General features: G+C 37.9%; 1 protein-coding gene across 7 annotated transcripts in view; it reads left to right on the top strand.

The window, feature by feature from the left end:
* brat (tripartite motif-containing protein brain tumor) overlaps positions 1-21,303 on the top strand; it is a 439,119-nt gene that overhangs the window by 48,672 nt on the left and 369,144 nt on the right. The gene's annotated exons all lie outside the window — the stretch shown is intronic.

Here is a 21,303-nt window from a genome sequence, read left to right as displayed (position 1 = left end):
GCTAACAATTGTCTCCTTTCAATTGCCGTGTTGGTAGGCTCGACGTAGACTTGCTACCTTTTTTTTCTACCTAGTTTTACTTTTGCAAAATGTGTTAGAACGTTTTAATATTTTAGGCAAGCTTAATATAGTTGTATTAGTATCTTGTGGCAAAAACAGCGTTGTGAAAAATTACGTACACATATAATATCATGCCTTTTGAGTTTGTAAGGATCGTACCACAAGGCGTTATTTGGTATCTGCCTACGCAAAGTATTTTTTTTTTAATAACGATTAATGTCATCAATCTTTTAGCAAGTCTCAAAATATGGAAAGCGCGGTTGTTAGATGGTAAAAATAATGAAAAAAGCAAAAGTAGAAGAAATAGTTCCAAGCCCAGTTGGACATCCTCACTTTCCTGTATTGAAATTTATCTGTTATATTCCAATATTTTCCCATATAAAAGCCGGCATAACATTTATTATAGTTGTACTGTGAAATCCATGTAAACCTTTTTATAGTAGTATCATTAAGGCACTTTAAAACGTGTTGTGTAAGTGTCGATTTTTCTTAAAAAAGGCGTTGTACAAGACATTTGCTAAGTGTAGTATAACCGTAAGTCTGGCTTTAAGTGGCGGTCAGGGGCTGCTGCACTAATTTATTGAGAGCGAGTGGTCTAAGAGCTAAGAAAGCGTCTAGTTTTTGCTTAACCCCCTTTCAAGTATGCAAAATTCCGCGCCATTGCTGGACTTGCTGTTTTGTCGTTACCCATGGAGCAGTTAAAATATTAAAACATACTGTCATGTGTGCAATATGTTTTTTTTTCTGGACCTATAGAATCACAAATATTGTGTCTTGAATCACGAACGACACCAAAGATCTTAATTATAATACAAACATAATATTATTCTTTTTCTCTTGACCTATGGTGTCACAATAATTATTAATACGACAACGACACAAGGGCTTTTGTCATGAAACGTAAATTGAAGTAAACTTAGTAACTACTTAGTTATTTTTATGTTTATGAAAGATATAATAATATTAATATCTAAAATCAACCTTCAACAAAATTATCTCTTCAATGCTATAACACATAAAACATATTATTTTTATATTTTGGTTATTTTAAATATATACCGCTATTTCTTTTAAGTTGTGGCACTCAACCTTTCTACACTCCGACCTCTTCCTTAAGTGGGCTTGTGCATTTATAGCCAATAAACCGAACCCACTAAAGAGGATCTATATGTACGGCTCGGACCGTTTTTCTGCCTGGTCAGAGGGTACATAGGTGTTATCGGTCGAATATACAAGAAGAAAAGACGTCTTTGCTAAGATGTTGTGGAACATTCAATACTATATTATAAAATAATTATTATAAAACTAGCATAGATACTGGTCCTACTTTGTCTGGGTCTATTACAATTTTATCCCGTTCTTTTAATTCCCGTGAACTTTGATACCATCGATCCCATACAAGCCTTGTCCGTCAGGGCAAGTTACAAATATTAACATAATATTATATTTTGCTGATTCATTTTCATTTATATATATTAAAAACGAAATTCGTACGCCAAAGATTGGAGGTTAAAAATGAAATAAATCTATTTCCTGGATAATATTTTGGTTGCAAAATTCACATAATTACATATTAATTTGTTTATCATGTCTTACTATTGATATTATGGCACTAGATTAAACCCCGACTGTCCGACTATGTACAAATCTCTTACTATTAATATTATGAAACTAGATAAAACCTCGGCCCCGAACTAGTTACAGCTGCTCGAAAACATTTGATATAACATAACTGTTACTATGGTTGACAAGTTGACAACAGCTGAGACCGACTTGAAAGTGCCCTACGTTGCACAGAGATACTAAAACTCATTTCAAATTCCATGGAATATTCATGCTAAAGACCTTAAACCATAAGTTGTTGTCCTATTGTTGAGTGAGTGCAACTGGTTATAACATGCTTAACCAATTTATTACTTAACTCAAATTAAAACTAACTGTATAATTCAAACATATGTTTTTATCAGACCACATTTAAGGAAAACAACATATTATAATGTATAACTACTGTTACCATAATTAAAATATGTACCATTAAATTATGAGGTTAAAGTTCAAAATTGAATAACATAAATCTGTGATTTACGCGTCGGGATACAGGACATGATATCTGATAAGAAAAGATTAATTTCAAATAGGTACATATACATATAATTATTTGTATGGCACGTGTAAAGTCCGGAAGTGTTTAAATCCCTGCTAATATTACAAATGCGAAACAAGCTCTGTCTGTCTCTCTGTTTTATTCCTAAAAATACATAAAATAAAACACTGACTCAAATCAGAAAAAAATTGTACAAAGACAGGATAGTTTTCAATAGTATTTATTCCGAAAATACCAAGGAAACAAAAGCCATACCTATATGATAATAATTATCATAAAGTCCACGCAAAAGGACAAGAGCTATAGTAACGCAAAATAAAGGTCCCAAGTTGATTCTCATCCGCAAAATAATTCTAACATTGTCTGTCAAGCTATTCTCGCAACGATTTAACAAACTTATCAAGTGACTAGCTGACCCGCGCAACTTCACTTGCGTCACATAAGAGAGAATGCGTCAAAATTTTCCCCGTTTTTGTAACATTTTTTACTCGTACTCTGCTCCTATTGATCGTAGTGTAATGATATATGGCCTATAGCCTTCCTCGATAAATGGGCTATCTAACACTGAAAGAATTTTTTAAATCGGTCCAGTAGTTCCTGAGATTAGCGCGTTCAAACAAACAAACAAACAAACTCTTCAGCTTTATAATATTAGTATAGATAAATTAAGAGGTAGCACAAGTATAATAGTTCAAACTTAACGATAAAGCAACACTTAAAACTTCTTGTTTATATAAAAAAACATCAGCGTGAAATATATTTACATGTAAATAACTACTTATTCAGAGTCTTACTGTCCTACTGCTGGACAAGTAATTGCATCCTTTCAAAAACTTCATTATTTAATAATTTAGCAAATATAAAATATCTATTTTCCATCTATTATTATTCATATAATATACATGTACACGATATCCACAAACAATTATTAAATAAATTTAACAAAATTCACAAATGAGGGAACGACCCCAGTACAAAAGACGGAATTCCCGTCGCTTTACTTTTAAAGCTTATACAATTCCTTTAACTAAATTGTCAAAAGATCAACAACAATGCGTTGAACGAAAAAAGCTTCCCCTCTTACTAAGTCTTTCTAAAGATCTTCATAACTATTGCAATAACGGACTTTATAAAAACTACCTGTGGATAACCTATTGTTACTAACGGGATTCGAACTTGATAATCACAGTTGTAAGTGCTACAATAGTCCAAGTAGTGCTGTAAACAGTAGGTAGTTTAGATTATGTTTTGCAACGCGTCGTGGGTTTGATTACAAGTACTATCAGCTATTTAAGCGAAATGGACATGAATCATAAATAATGGTTCAATTGAAAGGAATTTTGTATGTATGTATGTACAAATAAGTATGTACATACATACAAACAAAATACACTAAGTAATTACGCTTAATTCATTGTTTTAAGACTCATGTATTGGAGAAAAGTGTATTTTTAAACAAATTCCTCAGAATTTTGTAGGGAAAACAACAATAATTGTCATTTACTGGGCACGTTACCAAAACTATGACAATAAAACTCAATTGAGAACTATTTCAAGAGCCGCTTAATAAAGAAATACGAAATAATTGTTTGTAAATAAACGATTGTCTTGACTCAGAATTGAATACGTTAGAGAAGTTGTAATGGTATTATTTATCAAAGATAAATAACAGGAATATATTCATTGTAATGCCCTTTGCATTAATAAAGTGTTTTACTAGTAAATAAGTATGTTATTTACGAGTTTTACTGAAAAATAAAACTCTACCGGCGCCAAAGCTCTATATTTTGCGCGCGGACATTTTTAAGAAATAATTAATATAAATACCACGCCAAATATTAGGAATATAACCATAAAAACCTTAAAAGTACACATTAATATTGATTTCGCAATATAATCAAGGAATAAAATTATATCAAAAACTATTTTCTTAGAAATAACATCAAAATAAAATTAACCACTATAATATGTTTTAGGAATAAAAGTCCATATTACCTTTAATATTTTTTGCAATAATTTAAATAGGTCTATAGCTTCCTCCACCTGATACGCGATGGCAGCACCGTAGTCGCTCTTTTAACTGCCATTATTGCTATCCTTATCAACACGCCGCGTTCCATATACAGCCATCCCTTTCGTTATAAAAAATAATGTAAATACTCGACTTAATAATATTTTATGAATACAGATAAATTTTATAAATATTCTTATGTGTAGAACAGAAAAGATATCGTGAATATTTCAATTATAGACGAAGTTATTAAGCAAAGTCCTGAATCGCGCTATCGAAGTTTTCGCGCGGCGTAGGATATATAGAAGTGTTTGAGAGCTTGCTGCGGGGAGTCCGTTTCTACACAGTAAGACAGTGGTTGGAAGTGGGGCTGTTCTAAACCCACTTCCATCGTGACGCAATATAGCTCAGGGTGTCAAGCTAATTGTGTGTATACGCAGTTCACTGCGAAGGAGATTCGCCCCTGCACGTGTGTCTTGGTGTAACATGACGTGTCAGTTGGCTATCTTAAAGCGGCGCAAGCCGTCTGGTGGAGGCTTAAATGCCTAAAGTGAGGTCCCCTCGCGGCCTAATGTGAATCCCGGGTTCCCGTCTAAAGGGGCTCAGAGCAAAACTGAGGAATCTGTTCCTCAACCCCACTGTGTAGAAGCATTGACTTCCTTTTTTGACTTATTTTTTCATCGTGTTTTTTGTGTATAACGTTTTCTTACGTAATGGAAAAACATACGAGTTTTAGTTTAATATATTTTAAATAGATTTTGTATGAACAGCTTTCGTAGTTCTTATCATAATATCATGCCTGTTATACCCGAAGGCGTAGGCAGAGGTGTTTCATACAGTCATACAAGTTTGACGATTACAATTTTAACCAAATGTAATAGGGGGCGAGGCTGAAACTATATAGCGGGTACGTTACCAAATTTCGGACTACTATTCATCAATATTTTAATATAAATTTATTTTTTCTTATATCAAATACTTTATTTCTTTATCAGTATTTTAAGGTGTATTATTTATTGTTGCGATTTCAAAAGGATACGCTTATAGTTATTGATATCTTTATAATAAAAGTGTTTTGAGTTATAAATAAGCTTACTTGTTAAGGTTCTGTTAGGGGCGGGGATGTGCATATGCTTTTGCAGTTTGAATTATCACGACATGCTTCTCGCTTGCTTTTCACACGCTTGCCTGCACAGACGCATGGTAGCATAAGTACAAACCCCTCATAGTGCCTCCATCAGAAGCACTGTGAGAGCGAGGTCTTAGGGGAGAGCGCAACAGTCGTGAAGATCCCTAAGGCAAGTCCAGTAGTTATCCTTCCCGTGGTTGCTTGCCCTGTTATTGGTCCAGTTCCCTCAGAAATGGATATAACCGAAACTACTGGGCGCCTATCGCAAGGATGCTGAGGTCACACCTTTGCGAGTTCATCATCTTACAGTCAAGATGGTGGACAGAATTGACCTCCTGCGTGTTTGTGCCGTGCGCGGGAACCCGTAAGGAGTGGATGAAAGAATCCTGGGGGTTGAGCTGAATGTCAGCTGCGGCTGGCAGGAGGCAACACGCCTCTTTGGTCTGGATTTCCTCCGACACGGGCGGTCAAGGGCTAGCCACCTGCGATCAAGCGGCTGAAGCATCCGGTCAGACGGTTGCTGGCGAGTTTCCTGGAGTGATGGAGTCGGCAGACGGCGGAGCAGAACCTCTCGCAGGTTGTGGTAACAGGTGAGTTGTTTTTGCACCGTTTAGTCTCGTCGGCGACGCACTTCGGGGAGCTATATCGGTCCGGTAGCCTTGGTGCTATAGAGCATCCCCACATGAGGGCTCCGAGGAGGGTGAGGAGCCGGACTGACGAATCAAAAATCAACAAAGGTATGGATAATCTAAATAACCAAACCCAATCCAGTGCGAAAGCACCTAATGCGCTAAGCGCAAAGCCAACTGAGGGCGTCAGCGGAGGCGAAAGCGACTCGTGTTGCTGGACCGAGGTGTCTCGCAAGAGAACCTGTGGGCTGCCACGACAAGCTGGAGCCAAAGCCAACCCCAAAGTTGGGTCAAGAGCGGAGGGGAAGCCCGAAAGGCAAACCGAACGGGCCACAACAGGCCCGAACGGTGTCGACAAGGCGACCCAACCTCCGGCGTACGAAAGTGCCCCAGGGAGCAGTGGCGGGAGTTTCCAGAGCGGAAGGACCGGGGTGGCCTCTAGGGGCCCCCGTGGGCCACCGAACTCTGACCCCAATACCAAACCCAGAGGCACGCAGGAGGGTCCTAGCGCTTCAGCACAAAGGCGTAATCGTCGGCTGAGGAAGCTGCAGGCGCTCCAGAGCAGCAGCGATGCACCTACCAAACGTGCAAGAGAGGTAAGCGACGGGTCACTAGAGCAAGCCCGGGAGGCCAAAAAGCCAAAAACCCAGGGCTCCTACCGAGACGTCGTTGCAGCCAGCCTCAGGATGGCGGTCATCCTTGAAGGGTATCCTGAAAGGAAGATGACCATCAAGGAAGGACACAAAGTGCAGGACCTGATGTTCGACCGGCTGATGGCAATGACCGGTCCGCCGCCCCTCGTCAACATGGGCAACATCGTGTCCGGGGCACTGTTCTTCACCTGCGCCGATGAGACCTCAGCGAAATGGTTGAAGGAGCTCACCGGCTCAAAGGTAGGTGAGGACAAAACTATAAGGGTAGTGGCAGCAAAAGACCTACCGAAGCCGGTCAAAATGGCCTGGAAATCGCGCGCCGCGTCCGAAAAGGACAACAGGCGGGTGCTGATGCTGGTGGAGAAGATGAACCCGGGCCTGAAAACACAGGAGTGGCGAGTCATCGACACCCAAAATGACGAGTTCACCGTGCGCAGAATCGTCATGATGGACAAGGACTCGGCCGAGTTCATCAAAGCCCGGGACTACAGGCTACCCACCGGCATCGACTTCAGCATATTTAAGCTGCTGGAAGATGCCTCCCCGGTGGCCAGTACTTCAGGGGAGGAGCAACGAGAGCCGCCTGAGGAAGGAGACCCTCCCGCCCCAACGGCAGTGACGGAGCCTGCGAACCCACCTCAGCGCCCCATGACCCCCGGAGCCCCGCCATCCCCAGTGTCAACCATTGGCACTGAGGACCTTTTTGGGGAAATGCGGAACCTGGCGCTTGAGGAGGACGCACTCCTAGAACCGTCTCCCGACAGCGAGGCGGGCGGCGACGCATAGTTGCCCCCCCCCCACCTCCTTCTCCAAAATGAGCCCCCAATCAACCATCAACATGGAGGGTTTAAGGTATGTTCAAATTAACTTACAGCACAACAAGGCGGCTACGGCCCTTCTGGCACGAGCCCTAAAAGGAGGCAAATTCGACATTGCCCTCATACAAGAACCCTACATATATAAAGGGGAAATCAAAGGATTAGACGACACTGGAGGAACAATATGGAACTCCAGAAACTCTAATAACGGTATGAGAACGTGCATATACACCAGAAATGGCGTAAATGCATGGCCTCTGCACGACTTCTGCTACAGGGATCTGACGGCAGTCAAGATCAACACAGGGGGAAAAGATAGCAGCAAGACTATCATCTCTGCCGCTGTCTACCTTCCCTATGAGGAACCTAACCCGATCCCAACACAACTTGAAGGTCTGGTTAACCACAGCATCCAGCACAAGATGGACATCATTATTGGATGCGATGCAAATGCTCACCACGTGATCTGGGGCAGCTCGGACACCAATAGAAGGGGAGAAAAAGTACTGGAATATCTGGTAAGTTCTCCTTTACAATTACTCAACCGAGGAAACAGCCCTACCTTCGTCAATGCGCGGAGAGGTGAGGTAATAGATATAACCCTAGCCACTAACACTGCTAGCAATCATATCGCTAACTGGCATGTATCAAATGAAATCTCGCTTTCAGATCATAGATATATATGCTTCAACTATGGGACGACTCGCGTAGACACAGCTACGATCAGAAGGAATCCCAAACACACGGACTGGGTTAACTATAGCAAAGATCTAAAGATCTTGCTAGGTGACCCGAAGTGCAAGCTCAATTCTACCCTGGATATAGAACTTGAAGCAGACCGGTTATCGAAAACGATCACACAGGCCTGGACGGATAACTGCCCGGCAAAAGAAATTAAACCCAAAAAAGTCCCTTGGTGGAACAAGGAACTAGAGGCTCTAAAACGTGAAACCAGAATCGCCTTTAATAGAGCTAAGGCCCGAAATGACTACAGTGACTATTCAAAAAAGCTAACTGAATATCACAAAGCTGTAAGGAAAAGCAAGCGCAAATCCTGGACCGATCATTGCGGCCTAATAAGCTCGCTTCCAGAAAGCATGAGACTGACCAAAGCACTATCGCTGGCCAAAGAGAGCCCGCTCACCAGTATCAAAAACAAAGACGGGAAACTCACAGAATCTGGGGAAGAAACGCTACGCATTATGGCTACCGAACACTTCCCAGGTTCAACTATCATCAACATAATGACAGATGAAGATATAACGCATAGCGAAGTAAATCTCATCAAGACGTCAAGGGCTGAATGGAACACAGCCAGGAAAATAGTAGATGGGAACCTTCTGAAATGGGCAATTGACAGCTTCAAGCCCTACAAATCACCAGGACCAGATGGCATATACCCCATACTCCTACAAAAAGGCAGCAATGTGTTAATACCACACTTGGTGCGTATTTACAGAGCTTGCCTAGCCTATGGCCATATACCAAAACTATGGTCAAAAGTGAAAGTAGTATACCTGCCCAAACCAGGAAAAACAAACTACGAAGATGTTAGGTCATATCGACCCATCAGCCTTACATCGTTTCTACTTAAAACGATCGAAAAGCTGATTGACAAACATATAAGAGACGGACCTTTAAGAAACAATCCACTCCATGTTAGGCAATGTGCTTATCAACAAGGGAAATCGACCGAAACAGCTCTTCATCTAGTGATAGAACGAGCAGAGGCAGCACTGGAAAGCAAAGAAATATGCGTGGCAACCTTTATAGATATAGAAGGGGCCTTCGACAGAACCACCTTCGAAGCTATTCAAGATGCTGCTATAAAACATGGTGTGAACCCAACCATCTGCAGATGGATCGGGAAAATGCTGCAAAACCGAGTTATCAGTTCCACGTTAGCTGGCGATACCATCCACGTCAAAACAACCAGAGGCTGCCCACAGGGAGGGGTGCTGTCACCTCTGCTGTGGAGCCTAGTGGTCGATTCGCTAATGAAAGAACTGAACACAGGGCCATTCTACACGGTAGGTTACGCAGATGACCTAGCCATTATGGTCAACGGAAAAATTCCGACGATCGTCTCGCAGTTGTCACAAGAAGCGATCAAAATAGCAGAAAGATGGAGCAGAGATAACCACCTATCCATCAACCCTAGTAAAACCACCGCGATGTACTTTACTAGGAAAAGAGACCTCAAAAACTTCAAAAGCCTAAAGATGGCCGGAGAAGAACTACAATGGTCGACACAGGTCAAATACTTAGGACTAATACTGGACAAAGATCTGACCTGGAAAAAACACCAGGAGCATATAACCAACAAATCCCTAAGAATTTTTGGCATGCTCAGGAGGGCCTATGGCAAAACATGGGGACTCCAACCAAAGGTACTATACTGGATCTACACAATGATGATCCTACCCATCATCAAGTATGGAAGTGTAGTATGGTGGCCAAGAACCAATAAAGAGACATGCAAGAAAGCGCTCAGCACAATCCAAAGGGTTGCCTGCATGTCAATAACAGGTGCCTTCAGAACAACACCAACGGCAGCAATGGAAACCTTACTTGGAATCACTCCATTGCACCTTACAGTCCAAAGAGAGGCAATCAATGCGTTGAAAAGACTCAAAGATGCAAACCTCGGGACAAGGAAGATGATGACGTGCAACCATACAAACATGGGCATAAAACCTCATCTAAAAGAGATGCTAGATATGAACTCTGACAAAATACAGACAATACTAGTCACTCACAGAAACTTTAAGATGACGATTCCGACGAGAGAAGAATGGAGTCAAGGTCTCTACACACAAACCAAATCGAGACAGATATGGTACACCGATGGCTCCAAAATGCAGAACGGCACAGGAGCAGGCGTCCACTCGGAGGACTGCAGCATAAGTACTAGCCTAGGCAGATATGCTTCAGTCTTCCAAGCAGAAGTACACGCAATCATCGAATGCACCCAAGAGATTATAAAACGAGATACAAAAAATCGCGACATTTATATACTCAGCGACAGTCAAGCAGCTATTAAAGCTCTTTGCTGTTCTAAGGTCAATTCGGGACTTGTACTGAATTGCATAAAGAACCTGAACAAGGTAGGTCGTACAAACAACGTTAGGCTAGTTTGGGTACCAGGCCACGCGGGCATAGATGGGAATGAGAAAGCTGATGAACTTGCACGGAAAGGATCAGAATCACTCCCAATAGGTCCAGAACCAATAATTGGACTACCTGATGCGACAGTCAAACTGGCAATAACCAACTTCACCAGGGACCAGCATCTGAAAGAATGGAAAGCCATATCTGGACTAACCCATTCGAAACTGTTCATAAATAACGTCAACAAAAGCTGGAGTAATAACCTAATAAACCTCAGCAAAGACAGCATCAAGAAAATACTTGGTGCTTTCACAGGACACTACGGCACGAACTACATGTTAAACAAAATAGGAGCCATAGATGACCCCAAATGCAGGCACTGCAATGAAGAAGCAGAAACCATGAAACACATACTGTGCGAGTGTGATGCTTTAGGAAGGAAAAGAATGGATCTTCTAGGATGCGGTTACCCTAAACCAGAAGACTACAGGCTGCTTCCGGTGGGGTGCATAGCAAAACTGATAAGTTTTGCCCTGCCCCCCAACGTCTAGAGTAGCAAAGGAGGGGGTGACACAAAGGATCAGGAATGGTCGAAGTGTCAGCCAGGCATTAACTGGCACCCCCACCCCTAAGATAAGATAAGATAAGGTTCTGTTATGTTTTTTTTGATATTTTGGATGTTGGTAAAAAGTTGATTCTATTTTAGACATCATGTATATTATTATAAATTAGGTTTGATTGATTGGTCACGCGCGAATATTTTACACTATTATATAGTTTAATATGTTTTTTTCTATTAGATTTATTTATTATTATTTAGAGTTACTGGTAAGTTAATACAAAAGTTGCCGAAGAATTGAGAACCTTCGACTTTTGAAGAAGTCGGTTAAAATAATTAAAAATCGATATTGTTACAAAATTCTTATTTCCTTGCAATCGGAATTTCAGAATTTCTTTATGGACTATGCAAACATGCGCTGAACTTACTTTTTTGTGCGGGATTTGTCTTTTTTTCTAAACGGTTACCTGTTAGCTGTTGAATATACTCTTAAATTGTTTTGGCAGTATTTCTGCTATAGATAATAATATGTGTGTTTAAGCGTTATAGTATAATATAGTCAAGACTTTGGGTAAAATACGACCGTGTGTCTAGTTGACGAAAACATAAAAGTGATTTAATTTACGTTTCACCATGTGGACACGCGTAACAATCACGGCGTGTCCACATGGCGAAATAATTGGTAGTACTAATTTTGAATTTCACCTACTGGACACATGTGTGTCTAGTCTCTTGTGTCGAGACTCGAGACAACTCATTGTGAATCGAATGTTGGATGTGTGTCCAGTCTCTTGTGTCGAGTTAGTGAATAACCCAACATTCGATTCGCAATGAGTTGTGTCCAGTCTCTTGTGTCGAGTTGGTGAATAACCCAACATTCGATTCACAATGAGTTAAGTTTTGGCAGACCTCGTTGGCAGGGGACCACTGACCTTGAACAATCACCTGTTGTTGAATATAACGCTTGCATATCAATTGTTTGGTAGGCAGAGTATGTTGTACTATCTTACGATTTGTTTTACATACATAAATAATATTACGCTTGTTATACCCGAAGGGTTTATAGTTGTGTATGATATATACCCGCGTTCCGCAATTACAAGGTTTATTTATTTATTTAATTAGGGAATACAAACAGTTACACACTTTTCTTAATAATAAATATTAACACAATAAATAATAATGTAAGTAATAATAGGTGTATTTACACCTATTATTACTTACATTATTATGGATTATTATTATGGATTTCAATAGATTTCTATTGGCATATACCGAGCACGCTAACTTATTCCAGACTACTATTGAGAATAGCAAATTGAGCCGGGAGCAGGTTTGAGCCGGGAATCAATGTGACCTCAAGATTAGAAGTTATATTAGCATACTCTATCGCCCAGACCACTTTTGTTGTGTGTGGGAATCGAACCCTTCTCAGTGGTAGTGGCGTTACGATCTCTTTAACTTCTGCGCCACGGAGGCCCTCATTTCAATGATATGTAAACAAGTTTTTTGCGCTGGTAGTAATACTTATGATAATGTATTAAAAGGTTTATTCTTGTACATATTTTGAATTCTAGTTTGTTGTTCGATTACATTTGGTTATTTTTAAAGATAAAAAAGACATTATAATAGGTGAGTTTATTTTTAGCGTTTTGACATAAGAGATGCTAGTAACGTATTTTGGTTTTTGCTTAATATTTTAACTTTGTTATTATTATTTGACTATGGTAGAATATACAACGGATCATTAGTTTGCCGGGTTCTCGAGTCAGACACAGTATTCAATTTTCTTTGTACTGATCCGTACTTTAATTAGCAGTATTTTATTACAATAGGATTTCTTTAGCTTATAATACTTTGTAAAATATGTACGTTAATCAATATACTTATGTTTATATGTTGCAGTCAAAACTTATAACCAGTCAAAACTACTTTTGACCAGCTTGTTCAGTTAATACGCTAATGATATACCAAAAAAATATCCATTTTGACCAAACCGACGGCAGACTAAAAACTCATTAACAAGTAATTGTTTACTCATTAAGTAACTTTCATTATCTTTGTCATTTACAACGAGCGGGATCGAACCGGTTTCCTTTCGAGACACTTTTTACTGAACACAAGTTGCTATTGACCGAGATTCTACCGAGACAAGGTCATTAGGGTTCACGGGACAGCTGTTTGTAAAATTATGTAAAGGTTAAATTTAATTTTTGTTCTTAAGACTTTTTTGGAAACGGTAAGGTAATTTCTACTTTATTGTATGTTTACCTTTCGATTTTACTGACAGCTGGATTTTACGTGAATTTTAGGTTAAGAAAAAAGAAGCCTATTTTTAAGCCTAATTTTACATCAAGTGGAAGAGTTTATTTTAAATTAGTTCAATGTAAAGTTTCAAAAATAGGATAGTATTCGCTGATAGAATTTTACAAAAAGATTAATAAAGTTTCACGGCAGATGGAAATATATGACTGTGTATGTCCTTTCTATAAACTATTTCAATCGAAAGTACCTAATATACCAGACTTATATTGATGTACTACTTAAATTAATAATCATGGGTTAAATACATACAAAGTGATTAATTTCTATTTCAATCTAATAATGTTTATCAGTTTCTGAGAATAGTAGCAGACAGACCTACATTCTAATCGTAATTAATCAGTCATGGTCAGTTAAGGCGTATTTAATTACAATCTCAGTCACTACTTGACTGTGGTAAAGTTAAAATAAACATTTACATTTAGAATTGCACGTGGATTTATCATGGTGACATCAAACAGAGCATTATTCTATCATCATATTAATTTCACCGTCTAATCTATACTTAATATTCTATTCTGCTTTCACAAAAACACCGCTCAACTGATTTTGATGAAATTTAGTATGGTATCTCCATACTAAATTTCTCGGGTCAATAACGTTTTTTAAATCCACGGAAGCTGAGTTTCGTTTTCAACAATGCTGGCATTATTTTTAATTGCTTCGTGTTATGGTAGCTATTGGACGGACAAATTAGTGACAAGTAGTGTGATATATTATTATTGTCATCCTCCATCATCCTCTTCATATTAGTAGGTTATGTGAAACTCAGGGATAAAACTACGTAAGTAGAGTTTTTAAACTACCTCAAAATAAAACTTAAAATTATAATGATCCGATACAAATATCACAATAGTCCCTTTTATTTCCAAGTACAATACTATAATTCCATACAAAAGTACGAGTAACAGTGACCTACAAAAAACCTGTTCACGATAAAGCCAATACGTTTACATTAAGATAACTCGTCCTTGAGATGAAAAAACATGTTTATTTTCAATTTGACTTCAATGAGCCGTGAATGTGACATAGTTTCTATAAATAAAACTACCAGTGTCATGATAAGTAGGACTTTTGGGTTATTCAAAGACATATAAGGTTTTTCAGTGGCAATTTTGTATTTGAAATATTTGGAATGAGTAAGTTATCTTATGTATAAAATTTCCATGTCACAATGTTAGTTACCGTACTCATCTGAAACGGCTTGACCGATACTCATGAAATTTTGTGAGCATATTGAGTATTGAGTAGGTTTGAAAATCGGCCAACATTATACCCCTTAGTTTTAACATTTTTTTAAAATTTATATACATATATCAACGTTTGCCGGGTCAGCTAGTTTTTATATAAATAATACAAAAGTAATCCATTGTTAAGTTAACGACAGCGCCACATAGGCAATGTAATAACCGATTGCTGACCGTGAGGTTCCGAGTTTGATTTTGTTTTTTTGAAGTTTGTCTTTTTCTAATTATATAAGATTATTCTCAAATAGTAGTCCAGAGTTTGGTAACGAGCCCGGTATATGGCAATAGTCTCGTTTGTTGGCAACGTACTACAAACATTACCTTTTAACAATATTAGCAGTTACCTATAAATAGAATTGTTTCTCTACATTTGTGTTTGCAAATTGCGAGTTTCTCAAGAAGGTAGCGAAGGTGGCACTTCACCGTATTTGGTGCAGCTCCTATATGGCATACTTGTCAGTTAGACTCGAACAAAGCTCCATAAAGTATTGTTCCATACCCCTGGTATGCATACTTACCGCTACTATTGGTTCTCGATGGTAGTGATTTGCAAAGTGAGTTTGAGGTGAGTACTGAATAGATACCAGAATATATTTTCGTTAACTGTATTCTAACATATTTATAATTAATAATGCATTCAAAAGAAAAATATCACCTTATCATTATTCATAACAGTATAACAGGTGACGTCGAAAATCGAGAAATAGGTTTGAAGTGGTCCGTTTTTTCTGCCCTTTCGTGCATAATGTTCATAATTATTAATTGTGTTAATAAAATGCCCCAGAAACGGGACGATTAGAGTTCGATACTTCCTTATGTACCTACGTAAATCCCTTTTTTTGGCCGTTTACTCGATCAGTGTAGTCAATTGCCGATATGTTTGTGTAAATATTAAATGCAACATATAAAGTGAGTTTAAATCGAGTAACATTAGTAAGGTTCCGCTTACGTATCACTAACGAATCTCTACTATTGTTCGAGGGCCGTTGGCTATACTCACTGCGTATTCCCTATTGTTCCTCTTAAATTAAACACCATTAAAATGTGTCCAGCATTGCTCGTCTGACGAATACGGCTGTTAACGATTTGTGTGAATTTTACTTTGAGTGTATTTGTAATTGTGCGGCTTTATGAGTATTAATTTTTGTAGCTGTAATTTATTATTGGAGTTCGTACTCAAATCGTTATAACATTCCGTATATTATGATTCTTATAATATATTTAGGTACCTAGCAATTCTTTGTCAAAAGCTACTTCGCTACAAGTGCGCGCAATATATGTAAAAATAAACAACTAAAAAAATACATATTTTATGAAACATATAAATAACTACGCTGTCAATGTAAATCTAGATTTGACTGTAAACTATAACAGTAACTAACTTATATGCTACTAGTATATTGTAACTTATTCTCAGTTTTTTTTTAAACCAGAACCAATTTTCTAGATTACTAATAAAATTATGTACTTAATTTATTTATAAACATGATCCTACATGATGATGAAGCAGTGTACAATAAATTTAACAATACAGCACTTATCACATGTTCCACGGAAGTTCTAATTTGTTATCTCAATCAGTCCGTCTGTGCGTCACTCAGCAGACATGATTGTATTATGTATTACTTTATAATGTGGCATGATTGAGTAGTTGTGTTATTGCTAAGGGACTACCGCGGCATCGCTCGATAAACTAATGATATTTTCAAGCACAAACACATTTTCCACATTTTTCTAGTTGCAAAATTGCCAATGAAAATATTATTAAATGCAAAAGTTTGTAAATATGCGCACTCAAAACTAAAGTTAAAGTATCTAACAGTACAGAAGATGACAGTGACGTATGGAGATAATAAGACTGAACTGTCTACATGTCGACTATTGTCGACTCACTACATCACCAATGCCCAGTTTCTGAGGCACATTTAGCGGTAGCTTATCTATTAAAAATGTTATTTTCATATGAATTTAAGCGTTTTGAATATATAAATGACTGCTAAATATACCGCAGAAACCGGGGGCAAGTCCGTTGAATCTCCTTTACGAATTGCATATTAAAAATATTATTCCGATTAGTGTGTATGATAGTTACAAAGCATGAGGATTAAGTGCGACCATCGGGTCATAGCGACACTACAACTAAACAAGTACTATCAGTACGACTGAACTTTATAATTGAATTTAACAAATTACATCTCTTCCCTCCTTATGACTAGGCCTCACAATTTGGTACAGGAAAAGATAATTAACCCCTATCTTGTACCGAGTTAAAGTAATAAGCGACAGCTGCGCGTGAGTCGATCTAATGACTAATGTCTGTGTTTGTTCAGACGGTATGTGTGGACTGATGTTTGTATCAGGTTCTATTACGTAACGGGTCAAAGGAGACTAGAGGTCGATTGTTTTTGCAGAGCTTAATAGATTTCCAGTTAAATGATTTATTTTTAAACCGGCTAATGCCTAAAACCGTCTATAACTTCTTTATATTTGAGTTTCTTAAGGGTTGATTTTTGAAAAAGAAGTCTTTATTTGAATCCGGGTCTAACTACCTCCATTTAATTATAGCTGTTCAGCGGTTAGCTACAAATAAAGTGACAGATAAATAGTCAGACCAACAGATTTTTGCAATTATGTTATTAGTGAAACTTATTACTAATACCTATGTATCACCATATGGCATATTATAGTTTTATTAGCAACTTCTCTAACGACCATGGAGGGTATTGTAATATAATTTTGGATACTATAGTATCCATTGGACGTTTGGTAAAAAAATAAATTAAAATGTCGTAGACTTAAAAAAATTAAATAAAAACACTTAGTTTTCGTTTTACGACTTATAGCAAGTCTAGAATTACCTTAAAAGTCTTAGTGGAATAAAGTGTCAGCAAATATACGAAAACATCCATAAAAACTGAACCACTGGGGTTAGCTAACCCACAATTACCTAGGTAAGAAGTGATGAAACTGATCAGTAACACTTATTACTGATGACTTTTAATTTATCTATACTAATACTAATATTATAAAGCTGAAGAGTTTGTTTGTTTGTTTGAACGCGCTAATCTCAAGAACTACTGGTCCGATTTGAAAAATTCTTTCGGTGGTAGATAGTCCATTTATCGAGGTAGGTTATAGGCTATATATCATCACGCTATTACCAATAGGATTATGAAGAGGCGCCCATAGCCAGTTGCGCTCACCGGTCTGACATAGATCTGTGGGTGAAGCAACCGTTGGCGCGGTCATTCTATAGATGGGTGACCGCATAGTGGTATTTGAGCTGGGCGTCTCCGTGCTTCGGAGGGCACGTAAAAAGTCGGTCCCGGTTGTTATCTACTAAGATAACAGTCGTTAAGCCATGTCAAAGGCCTTACGGGCGGCTTGACCAACTTTGACACTAGGTTGACCACTAACCATACGATATGAATGAATGAATGAACTAATAGGAGCAGAGTACCAGTGAAAAATGTTACAAAAACGGGGAAATTTTTTTACGCTTATGTAACGCAAGCGAAGTTGCGCGGGTCAGCTAGTTGTTTATAAAATCGATTCAACAAAACATCTAAACACCTAGCCCATAGTTCACACATAACATAATATAACAACTACAAAACTGTTATTTGATAACATTGTTATTTGTTTTGGGTACCTTCCATTGTGTTATTGTTACCTCTGATCTGTCAATTTGTTATTATTAACTCATTGTTGCACTTCCCATTCAAATTGTGAGTGTAATGATAACGATGACGGTTTTGTTTTGTTACGCTAATTTTGGTTGAAAGATGAAGGTGTAAATAGAGTGTTACTAGGCCGAATGACCGATAGCGCGATTCTGTACTACGATCGACAACCGGTATCTCGATTCTCTACCACTATCGACTACCGACAACCGGCTAGCTATCGAAATTTTGACATTTAGAATGTACTGCCAAAATGTTTCCTACGACACCCGTCAGAAGCGCTGATCAGATTTTCATACAAAATTTCTCGATGACAGTTCGGTTGTCGGTAGTCGATAGTAGCAGATAATCATACATGACAATCGAGTAGTCTTGTATGAAAATTTGATCGGCGCCTCCAGCGGGCGCCGTAGGTACTATTTGCATTACATTTTAAGTGTCAATTTCTCGTTTTTCGGTAATTCCGACTTTACAGCCGGTACTATCGACTAGCAAGCCTTTGACATTTCAAATTGCTTAAGAAAAAGAGTTCTCGCAGAGGACGATGGACATCAATATTTTTAAAAAAACTTTGTATATGTCAAAATTTTTATTTATTTTATATCAACAAGTAAAAGGCCATAAACACGTACAGATAACGGTACCTATCCGTAGGGTGACTTTAAACGCAAAAGAATAAATTATATGAGTTCCCAGAGGCAGTCAGAAGATAGCGAGAAATTCTCAGAAAATGTTTAACGCGGTTTCACACTAAGAAAGACAACTACATTTCAATCATCCTTTTCTGCGCAGAGCTAGAAAGAAACTCGTATTATTTATTCTATAGAAGTATAGCATTTGATTAAGTATTCTTCACATTTGACACACTAGAAACCAAGTTACCTGCATACATAAAATTTCGCCTTTACCCTATACCACTAGACCGAGTCTAAAGAACGCCACTAACTTCAATCGCAAAGCTCCCATGATTCATTCACATCCATACGTTTTTTCTTACAGGTCCAATATTACGAACAGTCAAAAGGCGATGTATTACGAATAATTTAAATATTTTCTCTGCACATTTTTTATCCACAATTTTTTGGCATTCAGTGAAAAAATATTTTACCTTCTATCATGCATATAGTCCAAATAAGGATATTGCAAAAAATATATTTAAATTGCAATGTTTGTATTCATTTAATGTAAAGTTATTAAAATTGTATCTACGTATGATTTTGATAATTAATTATGAAATACTGACCATAATTGTAATGTTTAGAAATAATACGACTTCACAAAGTGCCCAAGCAGTGGAAGGTTAAGGTGCAGCGCAGACGGCACACTTTTTGTGTGCGATCGAGTGTGCAGAATATCATGATAGACATTTAAAAAGAAAAATGTGGGATGAAGTGTGCTGTATTGTTTATTCCGCTCCTGTTTGGTCATGTATGAGTCTAAAGAAAAAACAAAATACGGTAAAATTAAGTTTTTAATAGACTTTACCACATTAGTACACAGACTCGATCGCACAAAAAGTGTGCCGTCTGCGCTGCACCTAAGTAGGTATGCAATTTCAAAAAGTGCATTACCATAATATGCTCTAGTTATACAGTCGGTTAATGTACTCACAGATTTATCGTTTTCCGTTGATTGAGTGAAGGGTTGTGTCGGCCGATAAACTGGCGGTGACCTTACGACCCCATTGTCACTGATAATGGCCTATCCCAAGCTTTTATCTTCACCGATGCAGGTCGGGATATTATAATGACTTCGGTACAATGTATTGTATGACCAGCTTCTGCTCGCGATTTTTTCGAGTAAAATAGTTCCCTATAAAATCTATCCAACCTTTATATTACAATTGCAATTCATTAATTCGGTAAGGTGGTAAAAATTATCAATGAATATGATAAAAACCTGTTAAAGACGTTGTAGATAGCTGCAAAAATGGATAAATGTACCTATTGGATTGCTTACAATAATGGGCAAAAGTGTAGTGACGTGTATGGTGTGTGGTAATAGATGTGCCCGCTATAACAATATAATAGAAAAACTGTTAAAATTGTTCACTTTTGACCGTTTTGCTATTAAAGTTCTATCTTCTAAATCTTTTTATATTTATTTATTTATTTAAACTTCTTATACATAAATTGTATAAAGGCGGACTTAATGCCAAAGGCATTTTCTGCCAGTCTACCTTGGGGTGATGCAGAGATTAAATGAAGTAGGTGCTTAAATAATAAAAGAGGAAAATTAATTTGAGAAAGAGGTTTACAAATAAATAACAATGGTTCATGTGAGTGTACATAAATATGGATAAGTATATACATACATAATTATTAATAATGATAAAATATTAAATACGAATAAATCAATATATTATCTAAATAGACGATATAAAAAACATACTATAAACTAAATATAATACTTATAAATATATATATATATAATTCATAAATACAAACTATGATAAGTGTGAAGTTTCTGCAACTTGTTTTAACAAGAGATCCCGAACTTTGCTCTTAAACGTAAGACGGTTAGTGGACATCCTGATTTCAAGAGGGAGCGCGTTCCACAATAAGACAGATTGGACAGGAAAAGAAGAGTTGACAAACCCAGAAGTGTGTGAAGGGCAGAGAAGAAGAAGATTATTAGAGGAACGAAGGTTACGGTTGTGATTATCACACAGATATTGAAAGTAAGGAGTTAGGTAGGCTGGGGGAGTAGAAGAAGTAAGGAAAGAGAAGAGAGTCGTGAGTGCACGTAAATTACGACGCTCACGAATGGGCAGCCACCTAAGCTGGGAGCGATATGTAGATATATGATCATACTTGCGGAGGTTGAAGATGAATCGAATGCAGTTGTTGAGAAGGCGGTCAAGTTTATTGAGGAGATCTGCATTCAGGTCGAAGTAACATACATCACCATAGTCAATCAGTGGAAAGATTAAGGTCTGCACAAGCATTGCTTTAGTCGTGGATGGGAGAAAGTTTTT

This window comes from Anticarsia gemmatalis, chromosome 18 (genome assembly GCF_050436995.1).
Source record: "Anticarsia gemmatalis isolate Benzon Research Colony breed Stoneville strain chromosome 18, ilAntGemm2 primary, whole genome shotgun sequence".
NCBI classification, from domain to species: Eukaryota; Metazoa; Arthropoda; class Insecta; order Lepidoptera; family Erebidae; genus Anticarsia; species Anticarsia gemmatalis.
This window is presented reverse-complemented; position numbering and strand designations above follow the sequence as displayed.